The 15704-nt window shown below is 37.1% G+C and overlaps 1 protein-coding gene across 1 annotated transcript in view; it reads right to left on the bottom strand.

Annotated features, from left to right (window-relative positions):
- LOC105437599 overlaps nt 1-8098 on the bottom strand; it is a 37919-nt gene extending 29821 nt beyond the window's left edge. Inside the window, exon 1 of the mRNA XM_011664656.2 lies at nt 7512-8098. The gene's annotated coding sequence lies outside the window, so the exon portion shown is untranslated. The remainder of the gene's footprint in view (nt 1-7511) is intronic.
- Nucleotides 8099-15704: the final 7606 nt, after the last annotated feature.

Genomic DNA, 15704 nt, shown 5'->3' with positions numbered 1-15704 from the left:
GCTTTGAATTACTTGTGTTTTGTCAAATTGCCTTCATGGGCTTGAATCGCCATATACGCTAACAAGGAAATAAAAATGACGTCCCATGCACAATGGCACTATATTGGAAAGGTGACGTGTGTCCTTCAAGCTGACACGTAATAAGAATTGCGAAAAAAATCTCAAAGAAATGCGTGGCCTGTCACATGTTACGCTACTACACCTCAAACCAGGGGTAACAATGACATAATTACAAAAGCAATGATGACATACACTCAAGTAACGCTTCTGCTTGACATAGTTTACTGCGGAAATTCGAGTCACTAATCGATCACCTGGGCATTTTAGATCAGGCAAGTTACCAGTAGAGTAAACATATAAACACGAATCACAATCACAGTCTGTCAAATTAGTATTTTCCTATCGAAGATTGTCTATTAAAATTGCTCAATATCAAGTTGACCATGACATTATACGGTACACTTTTTGAGCCCTTTCAACGCACTCCCGTTAGATCTTTAGCGGAAAATGACGCCCACCGGTTAACCGATCGATAATTGTCATCGTATTTCGGTTCGTCGAGAAAGCGACTACGTGTTCTTTGTCTAACTTTAGGACATCCGCTTCAAAAGAAAATCGATAGCTTCTGCCGTCAAGTCATGGTATCGGAGTGATCTTCACGCGCTTCGCCAAAACTGAACTTCACACATTTTTTTTTATCCAACAATGTTGTAAAAGTTACTTCCATTCGTTGTACATTTTTTAGTTATTGAATGCTAATGTCTGAAACGAACGGCAAATTATCAAACTCCTTTTCAGAACCTTTCATACCCTCTAGCTCTCGAGCTGCCTTTTCCTCTTCCATTCATGTAATCCACGTTTTCCTCTCGACACTTAGACCACTTTCATTGGTTTCTGTTTCTTCATTGATACTCCTTTCTGCCCCGCTATTTCTTCCACTCGAAAACCTTTTCTCTACGTTTGTGTTTCTCTTTCATTTTTTTTTTCTTTCACTCGGCAAAGAAAACAACAACACTCGTAATCCACTCTCCTCTCTTTTTTGCATTGTACTCGGGTCGGAATTCATCGATACTGCACAACATTACGCATGATCACACATTTTTCGATCAAAAACGTCTTCAAGAAAATTTTTAGGTCATGTATCTAAAATTGAAGGGTGGTTCATACTTCTAGTCTTGCTCTCTTCGGAGCCAGCGGTCATTGAAACATAAATTCAACATCCAAAATGCGAATACTAAACTTCTACAGGATAGCATTTGTATAGCTGGTAAACATACGACCATGCAGCTATGTGGATCTTCGGTAGCATGAATCTATGCATTTATGGATCAACTGATGTATAAGCTTACTGCACTCCCAACATGACTGGCTACGCCCGGGGCTACGCACCCGTGTCCAGAAAAAGCGTCGAAAAAGTGTCTTTTCAGCCGTACGGCGTCGTCGACGTTTTCCTTAAAAAGGGGTCTTTTTCAAGCACCCATCACACACACAAAAAAAAAAAGGGTACAATTTCAGGTTCACATGTTTCGATAATATGCCATTAGGGTCATTTCAGAAAAGGTGTGAAACGCCATTTTGGTCCATTTCAGAAAAGGTGCGATACGCCATTAGGGTCCATTTTAGAGGGTTGATGGACACGGGTTGGTAGCACTTGTGTATGAAAGTGACCCCCGGGTGATATATCAATTAAAACGACGAGACCAAATTTCCTTAAAGGAGCTTTACAAAGAAAATTCACTAACAACTGATAATTAGAACAAATTACGTATGGATGGAAAGATTTTCTCTTGAAAAACACGAATAATTTGCTGAGAAATCATATAGATATCATGGAAAGGCGTAAAATGCAATTTTCAAGACCCTCCTTAGACCCCCAAGCGCCCCCGAACGTAAGCCAAACACACGAGCGTAGCGAGCTCTGAATAGTGACGTCACACACTGGACAAAAAGCTCAGTGCCGTGTAGCAGTCTGCAGCTAGCCAGCCGTGTCCCGTATGTGACGTCACACATATTGACGCTCTATAGAGGACCGCTGATTAAGGCAGGAAATCTGGATCTCAAAACTAACATTTTTGAGAGTTGTTTACTGCGGGCCCCAAACATATTTTGAATAAAAGAGTAGTATTTGATCAGCAAGGCTTCCCCTTCGCAACGATATGAGTTTTGCATCAATTCAAAACACTTTTGATTCTTCGTGTGGCTACTATAACGACGAAAGGGGAAGAATCAGTCGGTTCGGCAATGTGACTGAGGTATGAATTCAATTGCAGGAAGAAAAAACCCCACACAAATAAGACATAGAGAATTATGAATCTTGTTATATTTGATGGAACTAAAGGGACGAGCACATTGGATGGAAGAGATGTGATCACGGGTTCACTAATTGCACAATGGCTGTAAAAACTCTGGTGACGCTAGGATCCATTTTTTAAATAAAGAATATCTAAATACATGTGCCGTACGTCACAACTATTCCTTTAACACCCAGTGTGGCTATTCTTTTGTATAGTTCGCGGGAAAAATTCTTTGTGGGAGAGGTTTATTTCGGTAAATGTCAACTAACTATAAGTTAGTATATAAGCATAACTATATAAGTTGCGTGTCAACAAATTGAACTTCTATTCTTCGTTTCTTTGTAATTTCAGCCCATGAGAAGAACAGCAACCCATTTCTGACATTGATCACTTATCTTGTACACCAGTTTCTATATAGTGCTATACGTTGGGGGACTGCTGTTCTATTCTCTTCACTGTCTATTTTGTAGTTTCCCCATTTGAACGTGTGGAAGAAAAAAAAAGATATAGGGCATTACAAGTAGCGACACATAACTCTTTGTTCGAGATTATCACATCTATATTTGCAGGAGAGGTTTACGTAAGGACTGGGCTTTGTACAGATGTTGTGCGTCTGACTTGCGGCATATGGATGTATATAGATTCTCTTCAAACAGAAAAATTAATCACTCCTAGTTTAATCTGGGTAAAATATCATGCATTGATCAATCGATCACGGAACATCTTCTAATTCCAGTATTATAACCCCTTTAGGCCTATCATTTCTAGCATATTGACATAGCCTACCTTTATATGTTAACTACTTTAATATCCTTTTTTAAACCCTTTTTCAGGTTGATCTGTATCGTCCACTGAGTTCACCTTAGGTATTTTCTACAAGTGCCTTTCCATACATTGACATTCAGTGGAATGACTAAAAAGATAAAAAGCCCTGAAGAAAGTCGAGGGTGTGGCCGGAGCATGGTAGAGTTTACGGTAGCGACGGATCATTTATCTATGAAAGGATTAATAACGTCCACTGACCATAGAACACGTTAATAGATTACTTTGATGTCCAACGTGAAATGCATATTAATTCAATAGAAGACCTAGACTTGTTTTTTAAATATTTTGTTATTAAAATAGGTAGACTTGTTGATCCAAGGTTTGGGATTTAGGTCAATTGTTATAACAAGCCAGGTAGATAATAGTAATAAATAATTAACTACCCAGATTTAAATCAGTTAAAAGAGAAAGAGAACACTCGCCCCATCATGCCTTGTCCCTTTCCCTGCATAGAGCGGGAAGATAAATCAATTAGCGCGCAAAACAACGACCCGCGAAATTGGGGCTTTTTACTCCATGCCAAAGTAAAAAGAAAAACGATGGAATCGTAGCAGATATTAAAAATCAGCGCCCAGTCCGGAAAGCGAAAATCAAAAGGCAAAAAAAACAAAGTGCTTTTCTAAAGTGTTAATTCAAATGTCATGTTTGCTTTCTTCTTGCATAAAAGGTTCCAAGTGAAACATGTCGACACGCAAACCAAAAAACAATGGCCATTTATTTGGCGTTTTAATCATCGTGTTTATCTAGAAAGAGGGGAGCAGTGTGGTTTGTATTATCATTAGGGTAACGTTAGCTCTTGCCTCATTCCTTTTCCTTAAAGAAAAGTGCCGTACCAGTCATGCTTTATTCATAAATGTATGACATTTGTATAGCAAGAAATTGGCAAGACTTTTTCTATTTTCTGATGAAGAAATATTCCATTATATAAACAGAGCTTGAACAGAGCTGGTGCCCTTCTGTCGACCGAATTATATGTTGCTTGCCAGTCTTGGATAATTATAGAGGTGTTTGAGATAGTGTGTGTTTGCCAATGTCTGCTTTGAAATTAAAAGAGAGTTTACTTAATCCCTTGTTCCTTCTTTTTTAGAATCAATCCATTATGAACCAGGTTTCCCTACAGAAGTCTTAACGTAATGGATTAACATGTAATTGAAGTGCCAAGAGCCCAGCATGCCCAGTGGATCACCAAAGAAAAACAATATTCGATTATAAAATGACGTGTCTATTCCCTGGGTTTCGCGCTTCTCTATGTGTTTAGTACCTGAGGATTTCTTTGTTATTCTATTTTGCTTCAAGGAAACATAATTCTAGTATTTGAACACCCGAGGGAGTAGTTGGTAGCTAGAAAGCGATGTGGGGGAAGGACAGTCATCAAACATTCCCCGCTAAAGGTTAGCTAACTTGGTAAAAAGATGTGCATGTAAGCCTTTACAATTGGCACGATAATTACCTTTTAAATTTGCTGTATTAACTTATGGATTACGTGGTAAAAAGATATGTCATCCTATTTTGCTTCAAAGAAACATAATTCCTGTATGTGAACACCTGAGGGAGGCGTTGGTAGGTAGAAAACGATGTGGGGAAGGACAGTGTTCAAACATTCCCTGCTTAATGTTAGATCATTTGGTAAAAAGATGTGTGTGTAAGCCTTTATAATTGGCACGATAATTACTTTTCAAATTCAGTGTATGAAGTTGATATTACCTTTTGAAATGGTTCCTTATTAAATTTGCACATCTATCTGATAGGTGGCAAATACGAGGGATATTGAAGTTGGATCATCTAATAGCGTTATTGTTACCATCAAAAGATTGAAACTATTTACAATTCAATGTGCAGAGATAAAAGGTATTAAGGTAAAGGGTATTATAGTAGAATAAAATCGTTATTTCAGTCTGCGTAGTAAAGGATGAACGGACAGAATATAAAACTCGCACAATTTACTTCCAATAATGTGATTAGGTAATTTCTATATTTTGTTGTACTTGTGGAAGGAATTACTAAAAGGTTGGTTGGATTTACCTTTAAAAAACACTGGAACTTAAAAACATATATACATTTTTAATGCTAAACTGGTGTTTTCTGTTGAAGATGTACGAAAGGGTAAGTAAGGCTCAGATTTTGAAACTACAACACGAGTCCAATAAGGTGATGATGTCAATGTTATGCACAGGTAATTTCAATTAAATTTCAGTCACGTTTCAAACGTGTCTTAGATGAGAGACTTGTACGAATCTAAATTTGGAATTTTAGCTCTTATGATAGTCCAATGTTTAAATAAAAGGAAGCACCTGTAATGAAGTACACTGTATATGTTACTTAATTTTCAATCAATTCTGGAGGGGATAGGAAAATGAGCAGTATGGTAATAAGAAGTGTGGGAAATGAGTGTCAATGACGATGAGCCTCGACATTGATACAACATGGGATCAATGGGGTGTAAATAACGACACGTCAGGGAAGATAAGAGGATGTTCTTAATTCAAAAGAAGAATTCCTTCTTTCGCAGTGGTCTGCACAGTGGTTTGCACAGTCCCGTCAAATATAAAGTGACCTCGCATTAAAAATAAAACAAAGTAAATAATTAAACATTACACAAAGTATTAAAAAAATGTCCTTAACAACGCTGTATAGTTGAGCTACAATATGTCTATTGCATCAAAATCGTTTTTGACTGATTTTGCTGACTCGTTTTGCCCATCCTTTCATATTCATATGACACTGCTATCAATTTTTTTTTTTTTACTAAACCCCAATCTTTAATTACCATAAGGTGCAAAAAGCAGTATTTAGGTGACAACAGCCACGCCTCAGCCTCGAATAAGGTTCCATCGCCTCTGGAGGACAGGGTACAAAAACGTCAGTACAATCTATCGATACGTGACCAGTGGCTGTGCACCCCCCCCCCCTCCCCTTGAATCTGTCGAGTACTGTTGTGAAAAGAAAACAAATTACTTCGTCGCCGAATATGCCGAGGTAATCTAAATAGCTTATAAATGGAATAGTTAGTAGATGTAAAAGAAACAGTTAATTCGCATTGTGAAGGGCGTTGTTGGCTAAGCCCTTCACAATGTGAATTAACAGAAAAAAAATGAAATGTACATTAACGTTTAAATACTTTGTAGTGTGCAAGGCTCTATAAACAAACAGAATACGCAAAAAACAACGCATTCACATTTCTTTCCTCATCTATATCATCCATTCATTTGATAAAAGAAGAAATACTAGTCGCTCAAAACTAATCATTTCTCAAGGTGTATTTAAAAAAGAAAGTCAAAATCAAACCAAAGACAAATGATGCAGGTATTATTACATTACAATAAATAATGAAACAAAACTCACTTTCGACTAAACGTTTCAATAGTGCAAACAAATATAGACAGTCCGCGTTCAGTTACTTATGATCTCTAAAAGGTGGATTTCAAAAAGCAGCATTTGAACTCAGAAACACTAAAATGACAAAGGCTTCAACTCTTTACTTGCATGGATCAAAGCCCCAGACTGTCACATTTTTTACAGTGCATGGCACTTGTACACTGTGTAGTGTGACCAAATTCAACCACGTTAATCCATTGTTTGTTCAATAAGTCGACCAAAGCCTGTACAAATTTAATAATAGTCGGAGTAATTCGGATAAAAATGTCGTCGATTAGCATATCTGTCCCCCAAAAGACCACCCCCCAAAAAACAACAACAAAATAAATAAATAACAATAATATATTTTTTTTAAATAACGATAATATAATAATATCATATTTTTGCCAATAGTATATTTCCAATATCAAATAAAATTATTTGTGACGAAAGAATATTTAATTGTAACTAAGTAGAGATAATGTTGTATGTGAGCTTATCTAAACAAACAATAAGGTTTTAAGTAGTTGCCTTTAAATAGATAAAAATAATAATAAGGTTTATGCCATAGGTGGTCAACAAACACGCTCATTGATACGATTTCTTCATTTTCTATTCTCCCTTAACTTTTTTCAATACCCACTCTCTCTCTCTCTCTCTCTCTTTCTTGCTTTCCTTTTTGTCTTTATTCAATTTTTCCATGTGCGGGGTTATGAACTGGTTAAGAATTCAACTTTATCCGCACTACACGACAGTGACTAAGACGACGAGAGTCTTTAAATCCCTTCTGAATCTAATTACATTTCAATTTTACGATTAGTCAAATGTAATAATGCAACAGTAACGAGAAATAGTGGTCGAGTAAGATATACAGACATATCTTCACAGCCAATTTAACATCGAATGACATAAGATTGGCGACATTTTGATGTAACAGTGCATGGAGATCAGAGCTCATTAATCAACAATCATAATCTTGAGAATACAGCAAACGAGATGATTTTCCATGTTACTGAATTGATTGGTAATGACTTTTACCTTATTCGGTTGATTATAGATGGTCGGCTGTACACCTGTAACGTAAACTCCCTTATACCACGTTTAAAAGGGACTTGGCACCAAAAACTACCTCTCAAGTTCTGCTGCTCCACCAGGAAAAGGAGAGAGCAAACTTTCTTCCACCTTCTTCTCTTTCTTCTTCTAAACTCACTCCCTAAGAAAGCCCGACTTCTCTAGCCATGGAATGTATCTCCAGTTCAGTGAATATCTTTCAGAAGTACCGTCTTCCCATACACGATCCACGTGATGGAAATGTCAACGAAACGGAGATTGAAAACGATGATGATCAAATTTACAGACCGCTTGTCCGCTATATATTGCCACTTATGCTATCGGGACGTGTTTGGTCGAGTTGGGGCGTTTGACGGCCAGATTTATAGACCTCAAGGTGTCTTTACTCCTCCGCTTTTCAAGGAGTGCGTTTCGGCTGTTAATTTACTGGCTTTACGTGAACGAGCTCCCGGATGACAATTTCAAAATGGTTTAACTGGAAGTGAGGCTTATTGAATAAGCTAAAACTGTGACGAGAAAAACCAAAAACCGTCAATACGTAGATTGTGACGTGGAAATTAGTGTTCTGTGCCTTTAGCGGCTGATCAGCTCACAGGCACTAATTATTCATTTTATTCCAAGTTGAGCATAGATGCCGTGCTCAGATTGGTCGAACGATGATGCGCGCGAAATTCACCCACGGACAAGCTTGAAAGCTTTATCCTATACTATCGTCGTACCTTCTCCAGTCAATTCACATTTCTTTTCACTCGCAGGACGCATTCGTCGTCTTTGCATAAAACCTTCCAGTTGTTCATAAATGATGTTTGGAAAACGATAGCAACATGGTGCACATAAATCGCTGAAGTTTGTGAGGTGGTGGTTGCTGTTGTTGCTATTGTTGATGTTTTTGTTGTTTCTGAAAAATTAAATTCAATGCAATATCTTTTATTCCATTTTGATTAAAACAATATTATCACTAAATTCATATTTGAAATTGCTTCGAAACACTGTAAAAACTTTCGTGAGAGCTTGAAGTTTGCCATGCCAATATGCTTGTAGATTAAAATAAATGCTTTATAAAAGTCGGAGGGCATTTCATTTCGATATTAAATCTTTGTTATTTCTTCAATTAATGAGTTGAAATTAGATTATTGCGACTAGAAGGGTTGTTCAAGAGCGCTTGCTTTAAAATCATTTTAACAGCACAGTAATATCTGCAGTGATTTAAACCTCTCATTTTTGAGATCTTTGAGAGAGTACCCATTCCTAAAACTTTCCTTCTAAATATGATAACATAACTATTTATTTGAAGATATTTTATTAGCTAGGGGGCACCCTCTCCCCTCATCGAATGGAGAAAAATAATAATTGAGAATTAAGACAAAATTAGGGAAGGGGAAAGAACAAGGAAAGCAGATAACAGGATACCCCACACACCCCTCCTGATATATGTTGTAAATTCTTTATTTATCGAATAATACCAGTGCCCCCCCCCCCCTCCCTTGAGGATAGTGTCGTCTCCAAGGTTTTACCCCAATGCTTGTGGATAATATTAACAAATCAAGTATAATAGCTACATTAACATCGCGCACGTACCGACCTAGGGGATGCTGAAGGCGCCTACAAAGGAGCATCATAGTAACTTAGCCTTAGCCCATGTGCCCTAAGGCAGGCACCCATTCACTACACCGAGGTGGAGAGTGGCAAATGCAGATCAATGTATTGCCTAAGGACATTACCGCCGCGGTGGGACTTGAACCATGTGATCCACAGTCCGGTGACGTATTTATTAGACCACGACACCATTGCCCATACCTTAAAAAAAGGAATATAATACTTTGCATATTTTTTGTTTAATCTATTTGTCATATTCCTTTCGGAGAAGAGTTTGTTTCGATACCAAACAATTTCAAAAATGTACAACAAGATTTCTGTTCTAGACTTATTCTCTGGGTTTAAACTTGTCGACCACCATGGTTAGCAATGTCCACGGACTTGGACAACAGAGACATCAGAATATGAAAGAAGGTAAAGAGATCAAATTCTTTCACAATTAAATCTATCTTTCAAATGAAATAACCGACGGTATTAAGTGCAGGATATGTATTTTTTAATCTCATCATCGTCATTATCATCATCATTGCCACCCTTGTCTTTGTTGTCAATATTTCAGTACAAAAAAAATCACAGTTAGACTTGAGGAAATCAATCATAAACTTAATGTTCCGGTGAGATTAAATCATTTGTCACCGCGTCATGATTTAAAAAACAAGTGACGTCATAATGAGGTTCAAATACCCCCTCTAACAATAACAAATCATCACCATCGTCCTTGACACGCCGTCAAGTGGCTTCTTCCAAGTACTTCTCTTGCGTATTTTTTCTCGTCAAAACACTTTATTTTTCAGTATCATTTTCATCCCCTTTGAATTCGCGTGGCGCCCATTTCACCATCGAGATTCGAGAATAATATATTTGACTTTCGACAGTTCCATTTGTATTTCTCCCTGGGCGTAATGGTTTCCCACCTTCCAGGATCCCGTTATTAGTGGGCGTTCAGCGAATCGTCTTCGTGAGTTCCATGATTACGTAATGGTTTGACTGTAAGAAGCTCTTGCCACGTCATAGCCTAGGGATGGAGAAGGCCGAAGCTCCTCGCAGAGCCACGGGATACAAAGAGCTTGGGGATGTAATCACCGGGTCAGCTTTGCAGTTGCAGCTAAAGTAAAGATTACCAATCAGTGACAGTGTGAGTTTAGTTAATGTATAGGGTTTCAGAATATGTACATCTTCAAATTTGGTTGCTTGCATAATCATTGGATAGGCGAGTGCGTATGTGTGTTTAGGAGGGATGTGGTGGGGGAAGGGTGCAAGGGCCTTTGAATGTTTTTTGAAACAGATTTATGGCGCCATACAAAAGCTGTTCATCATCATCATCATCATCATCATCATCATCATCATATTACGTTGGACAAGGTAAGCTCATTATCATTGTTCAATTCATCTATGCTTCACTTGGCCATTGCATAGAGACTTCATTATGGAAGAAGTGTGTACAATTCTGTAGCTTTCTTCTTATGAAAGAAAAGGAGCAATGCAACATGAATATGAATGTTATGAAACCAAAGCAATGCATTCGATTAATAAATAGGTAGGTAGGGGCTAAGAAAATGTACCTATATGCGTCCAAACATACGATGAAACCTTCAAAGTAACAACATAACGTAAATCCAAGTGGTGACGTCACTGGGGCTTTAAAAGGAGTCACTTTTACTACCCTCATCGGGAAAGGTTGGTAATAAAAGATGCCTCAAAGTTGACTGCGACCCCCTCTGGTTTGAAACGGAGGTAACGAGAGCAGTCATGACCCAAGTGTGACGTCATCAACCGCAGAAAAAATAAACACTTGTGTATTAAAAATCTCTTTATCGCAATCCAAAATCTTTTTATATCATTTGAATAGTTGTCGTAATCTTTGTTGTCATTGCATCGCAGTCAATGTCATATTTGATGCAACAGATTCCTTAAAACATAATCATCAAGTACATGTTCTCTGAAAAAATGTTCCCTATCTGAACCTGAGAAGAGGAAAGTCTTTGGCCTTATCGACCTCTCCTTGCAGTCGTAACGCCCTCCCTCCCGCTTTTTTGATAAATGTCATCAGAAATGATGACGTAGTGGTGTTGTGAAGATGGCGCTGGTAGGAAGTGTTTTCATACTTGGCATTCAGACACCCGCGGTGGATGTGACGTCACCGTGGTCAAGGGCATTACAAGAAACAAAATTACTTTTATTTTGATCGTGTGTCTACCAAAAAGGGTAAACACTCTCAAAATACAATCGCCCAAGTTCCATCAAGAGAAGAAAAAAACACATCATAAATAGATTCAAAGAAATGAACACAAATTATTTTATAGCATCGAAACCTAACAATCAGCTGTCAATGAACAAGAGTTATTATGTCGTTCATCACCGGAATCATACTTTATGCTACTGGATTTTTTGTCTTCAATGCCGCACTATCTACAATCCATTTCAAGCGATGATGAAGCGCCATAAGGCAGTGGTGGAGTTAGTTTAATAGTTTCTGGAAGCTGCCAAGGTACAAGAAGCGTCCCTTAATAATTCCATTTTCTTATTGGCGTCTGTAAATGCGATAAATCGAACTCCCAAAAGGAGCAGAGATTATATCGGCATGACAAGACCGTATACTTAATAGTCATTCAGCGTCTGCCCTCGTAACTTAAGATCTACCCTAACCCTAAGAGAGTTAGCACTATATCAGCTTTAATGATTTAATGGAATACTTTGTTCGACTGGCTGATTCTTAATGTTTTCAAGTCAAGATGAGGTAGCCTGATGGGGCTTTACTTCAATTATCGAGGTATTATCATTCAGCTCTCTCTTATTCCGAATCTTTTCGATTGTCTTTCTCGGGGGACTTCTCAACAAATTCTAAATTGCCCATGGGGCTCTTCAAGAAGAACTTGTTTTCGAGACCTTGCTGCACCATTTGGCCCCAATCAATCCTTTACCTCAAGGTTAGTTGAAAATAAAATTAATTTGCACATTTTGTTCTTAGCTGTTAGTGGTCGAAAAGTAAGAATTATTTTCAATAGTAATTTCTTTAGTACAAAATGTATCGAATATAATACTTTGTTGCACGCGTCTCCCCCTTTTTTACTCTCTCTGTCTCTCTCTCTCTATATATATTTCTATATACTTCTCTCTCTCTCTTTCTCTCTCTCTTTATCCCTCTCTCTATCTCTTTCTCTCTCTTTCTCTTCCTACCTCTCCAACTCTGTTGTTTTCCGTCATTCGGTAGAGTTTGTATCAAGCAGATATCTATTTCTCACTTATCATAGTTATAATGATACAGGGAATCAAAAAGAGATTTTGAAATCGAATAGATGTCATCGCGCATCCCAATAATCCGTTGAAGAAGGAAAGAAATGTTGATGACGAAATTCAACTTTATTTAGTCAGTTTAGAATGAGATTTATATCCTTGAGAACATCTCAAGGATGCAAAATGTAAATAAACCAAAATATACTATCTGATATAGACATTGTCTAGAACAGAAAGAGCTAAAAACACCTACAACGGTTGCATTATCAAATCTTCAGCAAATTTAAAGACCACAGAATATTTTCGCTCCCTGATATACCTGAGTGGTTCGCATGTCCACAGGCTATATGAATATGTGTGTGCAAACCTCCCTGGCAGTAGCATTTACTTTAGTACTCGGAACTGCTCGAGCAATTTGTCGAGATTTATTCCTGGTTTATTCGAAATATCGCATTAGATTGTTTAAACAAAAATCACGTAAACTCACGTAAACGTTGGCCAAATAGTCTGGGCGATTCCCGTTAAATCAAGGGAGAAAAGAGTTTTATATGCGAGTAGTAATAAGTGTTGTGTGAAGAGTTAACTCGCACGACAACCCGTAGCAAGTCGGGTCTGCTGAGAATATCTAGAAAGAATCGTGGAAATTCGTGTTAAAATTATCTGTCACACTGTTGTATTTTTTTCAGCAAACCAAGGGTTTGAAAAGGATTAATGTTCAGAATTCCCTTTGGCTTCTTCGTGCGAATCGAGACCTAAGCCAGGTATTTATTCTTCCGTAAAGAGAAGATGAGATGTAAAAACACAACATCACATGATTGTGGTTCGACCAATAAACTGCCAATGTGACTGGGGTTTATAATTTCAAGTTCAGATTCAAGTTCGACCTTAGACACTTCGCAGTTGTCAGCTAAAGATCCCAGGTTGTGTGTTCGTTCATTTCGTGAGCATAGACCCCGGACATACATTTTATTTCAAAGACTGTACCTTACAACTTTGTAAATGGTCATCTTTAGAAGATGTGAACATACTCTCTATTGAAAAGTTGTTTGGATATCTTCAGCAATAATTACTACTACTACTTATACTACTACTACTACTACTACTACTACTACTACTACTACTACTACTACTACTACTACTACTATTATTACTACTATTACTACTGCTACTGCTACTACTAAAAGTAGTAGTAGTACTACTACTACTACTACAAATATTACTACTACTACTACTACTACTACTACTACTATTACTACTATTACTACTGCTACTGCTACTACTAAAAGTAGTAGTACTACTACTACTACTACTACAAATATTACTACTACTACTACTACTATTTTTTCTTCTTCTACTACTACTACTACTACTACTACTACTTCTTCTTCGTCTTCTTCTTCTACTACTACTACTACTACTACTACTACTACTACTACTACTATTGCTGCTGCTACTACTACTTCTACTACTCTACTATTACTACTAATACTTCTTCTACCACCACCACCACCACTACTACTACTACCACTTCCACCACCAATACCACGAACACTACTGCTACTATTACTACTACTACTACTACTACTACTGCTGCTACTACTGCTACTGCTGGTACTGCTTTTGCTACTGCTGCTGCTGATACTATTGCTAATACTACTAATACTTCTTATACCACCACCACAACCAATTTCCTTCTTACTTTTTTCTTCTTTTAAAAGAGATTGCTTGAGTAGACAAGCAAGAGAAAGGTAGAGCAGAAAAGTATATTTCCAAAATACGACCTGTACAGAAAGAAAAAAAATTATCGTCAAAATAGCAACGGCCTTATATACAATTAATTAACGTTATCAAGAACTCGGCTCTCCGCCCAGTATACGCTACCTGCTCCACCATTTTGTTTTCTTGTCTTCTTTTATTTTCTTTTATGCCACCACTTTCCCTACCTGATTCAACGTCCTTCTTTCAAAGTCAGAAACATGACCTTTTTGGGAAATACGATAATCACAAACCCATTAGATTCTAATCTAGACTGACACAAAACTCCACAATAACCAAAACATAATATTATCGTCCTGACACGTCACCAACAGAGAAACTCCCCACAGTATGAAATCTAAACGTCTGCCAAATTGGATCCACCATATAAACGGAATTAACACAATCTGACTTCTTCCTCAACGCGTGGTAATAGAATTTGAGCGTGAAGGCTTTTTGACAACTGGTTTCGCGGATTGATTTCACGTGTGATTGGCAAGGGTGTATATATAGGAGATAGACAGAACGGGGTAAAGAATAAATTCAGCATACTTTGCTTCTAAAATTGAATGTGTCATGTAGTGTACAAACAAAGCATCAGATTAAAAACAAAATTGTATGATGAGTGGCATTTGCCATATCGAACAATTACATTGTTGGCAGCTCTGTGTCCATTTGACAAGTAAAGTGAAGTAGGTCTACAAATTATTTAGATGACATTAAGATAAAACCAATTGAATTCAATTCGATTCAATCCATTAACTGCCTTTATTAAAGTACAATGCATCGAAGCCAAAGGCTGAATTGAGCAGGTTTATATTGTCTTGACATACAAAACGTAAATTTCGAGCATTTACAAAATACTGTACTGTTAAAAGTTCAAGTACATGTACATATGACATCATGATTATTGGCATTTAAAATAATTGAAAGGGTAACACTTATAAATTAACCGTGTCTAAAATTACCAAATACAAATATCAAAAATACTTGTTTTGCTGGTATAGTGCCCTAAATGCAATAATTAAAGTATTCAATGAATGGCAAGATCAACCTAAGATTAGAGTGAATATTACATTGATAATATTGATTTCAGTGCAAATATATGCTTGCGATCCCCAACTATTATAAAAGTAAGCATAATTTAGAGAATCAGGTAAATCTCACACAAAAAGAGGGAATAATAATGGACAAAATTTTATATGATTTTAACAGTAAAATTGAAAGATGTTTTTTCTTTCAAGATTGAACCTTTATCTTTTACGAAGAAAGAATATTGTGAGGTGAATTGTGAATTCCATCGCCGTCATTGGAACTTAAAATAAAGAAGCGGTTTCGCGGCATATTATCTGAACTTCGTTATTTCGTGTATGAATATGTCTTTATGTATTTTTGTTTATGTAAATATCTCATTTTGGTTGAAAGTCCAAATAGCTACATTTTATGAACAGCTAGTAAAAAGAGGTCTTTTGATGCAGTAATTTGGAAGAAAGAAAAATTGTTAGCCCAAGGTACCATACAAATAAATCATGCTTTCACAAATGGTATAGAGAGATGGATTGGGATGATTGTGCA

Source organism: Strongylocentrotus purpuratus, unplaced genomic scaffold (assembly GCF_000002235.5).
Source record: "Strongylocentrotus purpuratus isolate Spur 01 unplaced genomic scaffold, Spur_5.0 spur5_scaffold_7, whole genome shotgun sequence".
Classification (NCBI taxonomy): Eukaryota; Metazoa; Echinodermata; class Echinoidea; order Camarodonta; family Strongylocentrotidae; genus Strongylocentrotus; species Strongylocentrotus purpuratus.
Note: the sequence above shows the minus strand (reverse complement) of the source record. Positions and strands in the feature narration are given on the sequence as shown.